Here is a 5,229-nt window from a genome sequence, read left to right as displayed (position 1 = left end):
TCTTTGGGTCCAAAAAATTCCTAATGAAGGGTTCAGGAGACTCTGCACTCAAGGAGTACATTAGCAAACTTGCCAATAATGTGATAGTCTTCCACAAGACTTGCTCTCCGAGGTATGCAAAGAAATTTTTGAAGATTAAAGCACTTACAAAGGGTGCTGCATTCAAAGTTATTCCGACTAAATCAAGTTTGGAAGAAGTTATTCTACTTCGATGCTCAAAGTTACTTTACTTATTCTCGACTCAAAGGTCAGGGCCTTTTTTTTCTGTGGTGGCCCATGGCATTGTTGTTCCAGGGGTACAATATTCCACCGTCATCAAGGCAGAGCTTTAAGGGCTCCATGTTTTGATTCGAGCCACCATCAAGGCGGCTTCAGAGTCTAGAGAGCCTAGTTGTAAGAAGCCTAGGATATAGCTATGATGATTATGTAACTTTGATGACTATGTTTTGATGACCATGTAATTTTTTATGTTATGAATGGAAATTTGGGTTATAGAGTTCTTTGTTTGATACGTGTCTTGACTCAAGCAAATTAATTAAAACTACACATGCAACTCAAATAAAAATTGTATCCATTCGAAGATACATATAAATCAACAAATTATATAAAGTCAAATTAAAAGAGACTTATTTGCAACACAAGATAAGATATTTTTTTAAAAAAAATATACATCGAGCTTTACATAGCTTTTGAGAATTACAATCATGCGAGATATACAAAAATAAAACTAAAGATCCTGGCTCGGAGGATCTCTCCAGCATTGCATGCGTCGCACTAACTGCATGTCCTTTTCAGTGATGGTGACCCTCTTCACATCATGGACAGCTGCAAACACTGTGTCACCAAAAATGTCCACTGTGTATGCCTTCGTAGCCTCCTGGAGTGCCTCCAAATCTTGGGCTGTCCATCGCGTAGGTAGTGGGCTTGATGCTAGGTGAGCCCAGAACCTCCTATCTCATGGCATTGTAGATCTTGCATGATCTCTCGCACCACACATTGGAAGGAGAGCTTTGGTATGAGCATGTTCACTATCTTTTGGTATTTTCTAATCTCACGGAGAGCCATAGTGCCAGGCTTCCACCTACGCTTGCGATGTTGCTGCTGTGGTGGTTGGACGGGGGGTACTCCACGTCCCACCTTGGGGGGCCAAACTCTCCTAGCAGTTTGCTTGGTCCAAGCCATGCTCTTGGAGGTGAGAGAGAGAAATGAAAGATGATAAATGAGGTGAAATGAGGGTTAGTTCCATAATTATAGATAAAAATTTATATATTTTCTAAATTAGCTCAGTAAATAAATTTGATACTTTTTAATTTTTAAAAATAGCTTTCCTTATCAGAATGAGCTCTAATTTTATGTGTAAATATAAGTATCATGGAATACCTCCTAGATAAAATATCAACCCCATCAGAGGTCTATAGGGACCTTGTCCGAAGGCTCTGTGTATAGACTTATTAAAAAAGACCTCTACACGATGCGAGCCTTTGGACAAGGGCCCTACAGGCCTTTGATAGGGGTGATATTTTATCTAAGACATGTAAAATATATGATCTATGCACAAAATAAATTTCAACCCATTTTGATCACTGCACACTATGCATCAATTTTTTTTGGAAAAAAAATATTATCGTAAAAAGTAGCACTTGCACATGCACATGGACTTGCTTACACATGCACATGCATGCTCATGATGTAAGCCACATGATCTATGCACAAAATAAATTATACACATGCACATGCAAATTTTTTTTGAAGAAAATAAAAAAATATACACATGTGCCTGCCAATTATATTGCCTACTCCCTCTCGTCAACTCATGAAGTGGTTTGAGCAACCTCACATGCTCACGTGCTTGTTTGGTTTTCATTGAGGGTCCAGCAACAATAGTCTTTGAAAGCATTAATGCCATCTTTGTATTGTCCTTCTCCAAACCCTACATTTTGCAATGCAGTTTTGCATTGACAACATGCACCGCATTTTCCATAACATGCATCGCATCGCATCTTGCAGACTCTGATTCTCTCTCGCCTTTTCACTTAGTGATTTTGTGAGCTCCTTAATCCTTGCATCCATGCCCATCACTCATGATGTGCTGAATAGATGTGTAAACACTATGAGGAAGCATTGCTAGCCTCCTAGTGTATCCCAATAACCCTACATTACCTTCACATACATACTTAATGAAAGATATAAGCCCACTAAATTGTGGAGGTGTTTGGGTAATTGGATCGGGTGGATAAATACACCCCTCAACCCAAAGATCGACATGTTTTTTCCCTACATTTCTTTCTTGTTGCATTATCTCTGGTTGCTTTCTACTTGTTGTTGCGGTTCTCTTGTCTAGCGGTGCGTACTCGGCCTCCAATTGGAAGTGAATGTCTCTCTTCTTATTCCGACCTGCATCTTAAAATTAGCAGTTGGATAAAACACAGCTATTAACCAAAAATTAGCTCTGAAAAATACAACTATTAACACAAAAGTAGCTTTTATACATTTGTACAACTCAAAAATATAACCAGAAATAACCTTATTGAACACAAGTTTAACCAGATATAACTTCAATATAATTTATAACTAAATCAAAACTTGTAATCAAAATAACACACTTATTTCACCCAAATAACACAAAAATAACATCATAAATGAGAAATAACATTATTGAACATAACATATAGACTTCAATATATCCTAAAACTACATCATAACTATTAATCAACAATTATATTTCAGTACACACTTCTTTTACTCAGAAAATCACTAATAAACAATCTAAATAACATAGAAATAGCATCCTTAAACTTAACTATTATCTTCTATTTTACACATAACTAAATCACATTTAGAACAATAAGATGGTCAAAATAGAAAAGAAAACAAAATAACTCAGATAATATTAAACCATAACAAAACAATCCAAATAGCACAGATATAACATCATTAAATTCAACTATTATCTTCTATTTTACACATAAATAAATCACATTTAGAACAATAATATTAACATTAATAAAAAAGAAAACATAATAACTTAGATAAAATTAAACCGTAACAAAACAACATAACAGATAACAAGATGGACATACCTTCATTGCTCTCTTGTTCTTTGATTCTTTTGCAGAGACTGATGAATAGAAAGATGATTGAAGGGGAAGATGAATATGTGGTTCCAACTAAATGGCACCAAATAATCAACCTACCCTTCAATTTCTCTGCTACAGAAGAGAAGAAACCCCATGATTGAGAATATCTAAACTCATTAATGTGGTTTAGGAGGGAAAGAAAGCTCTTGAGCATAGCTACTAAAAGAAAACAAACATAGATTTGAATTTTCTCTGGGAAAGTGAAAAACCTAAAGCAATATCTCATTAAAGCAAACTAAAATTTCCCTAAGCTGAAAACCCAACAATCTCCTTGATTCTACAAGAGCTAATATTATAACATTCTTTTAGAATCTTTTTCTAGAGAGAGAGAAGTGAGAGAAACCCCTTAAGGGGCAAAATGGAGAGTCCATATTTCTCCTAATGGCAAAGGAGATTACATGATTTACATAGTCAATGTTTACATGGGGATCTTGTGAGAAAACCACTCTTTTCCCAACAAAACAAAGTTAAACTCTATAGTAGGCACATATCCAAAAAAGGAATCTCTTCCTCAAATCTTCACAGGGAACCTTCATTAAACTATGCCTTGCATCAAGTTCACCACATACCAATGGTCACTTAAAACCACTGGGATATGTAATCTCTGGAAAGAGAAGCATCAATTTACTCATCAAATAGAACATGCATAAAGTTCACATGACTCCACCCGACACACTGATCAAATAATGTGGAGAAAGTACTTCCAAATTATGAGTACTTTTATCAAATAAAACGTGCACAATGGTGAGTCATGAAAAATGACAACGAGTTATGAGTTGTCGTTCGCAACAAGCTGTCTTGATTTTTCACTAGCCCTACATATTGATCAATTTTCCAGTCTTTTAGAGACATTGAAGAGAAATGTATTTAGAAATTTTGTAAAATAAGAATACTTTTAAACTCTTTTTAAAAATGTACATATTGCTAATTTAAAGGTGAATAAATTTTCACTTTTCGTGTCAAATTACAAAATGGAAAAAATAAGGTCAATACAAGATCTAATATTCTTTAAAACTACGAATAATTCACCCATGTCTATGTAATGTATAATATATTCTTTACTTAGAATTATAAAAATGTACTTTTTCTTCTACAACAATTTAACTACTTCATCCCAATCATTGCACCTCATGTAATAATTGAATTAGAGCATATATTTGATGTTAAGATAAGTAGGTATATGGATTCCATGGCCATAGAGAGGCTTATTGAAAGAAACGATTTCTCTAGATTCAGATAGAATACTAACGATCCAAATAGTCAAATTTTAGATGGTAGTGAGTGCTACAATTTATTTTATTGTGATTTAACAGTTCGATTTAGAGTTATCATCTTTCAAAAACACAGTTTTTATTTTATAATAGTTAAATTTTGAGGCATGAAAATGACATCTGTCGTTTTGAAAAATTGATGAAAATTTGGATTCCAGAATCCACTTTGTTGACAAAATAGATTCTAGAATCCAAAATTTCAAACACACGACGTTTCTATTATGAGAGTGAAATTTTGGTCCATAAATGAACAAAAATTTCACTTCTGCTAGACGGAAAAAAAAATTCCATCGACCAAAAAAATTCCGTCGACCAAAAAAATCCCGCCAAAAAATCCGTTGAAAAAAATTCCGCTAAAAAATCTGTCGATGAAAAAATTATGTCAAAAAATTCCATCGATGGAAAAAATTCCATCGATAAAAATTTTGATATACTAGAATCCACTTGGACGAATTTTTTTCCCCGTCCAAAAAATTTTGACGGGAATTTTTTCCATCAATGGAGTTTTTTGACGGAAATGTTTTTCGTGACGGAATTTTTTGACGGACTCAAATTTTCATCTAATAAAAGTGAAAACTTTGTTCATTATGGACCAAAATTTATTTATTTTTAAATAAAAATTTCAATGTCACGATAGAAACATTATTCGCAATAGAAATTTGGATTTCAGAATCCACTTTGTCAACAAAGTGAAATCCAAATTTCCATCAGTTTTTTAAAATGATAATTGTTACCATTTTCATGGCTCAAAATCTAATTGTTATAAACTGAAAACTTTGTTTTTACAAAGACTATAACTCTAAATAGAACTAATAAATTAA

At 33.8% G+C, this 5,229-nt stretch overlaps 1 pseudogene; it reads right to left on the bottom strand.

The window, feature by feature from the left end:
- Nucleotides 1-727: 727 nt before the first annotated feature.
- On the bottom strand, nt 728-1,182 carry LOC147631810 (uncharacterized; annotated as a pseudogene).
- Nucleotides 1,183-5,229: the final 4,047 nt, after the last annotated feature.

This window comes from Cibotium barometz, chromosome 14 (assembly GCF_041138505.1).
Source record: "Cibotium barometz isolate CiBa-2024 chromosome 14, ASM4113850v1, whole genome shotgun sequence".
Classification (NCBI taxonomy): Eukaryota; Viridiplantae; Streptophyta; class Polypodiopsida; order Cyatheales; family Cibotiaceae; genus Cibotium; species Cibotium barometz.
Note: the sequence above shows the minus strand (reverse complement) of the source record. Positions and strands in the feature narration are given on the sequence as shown.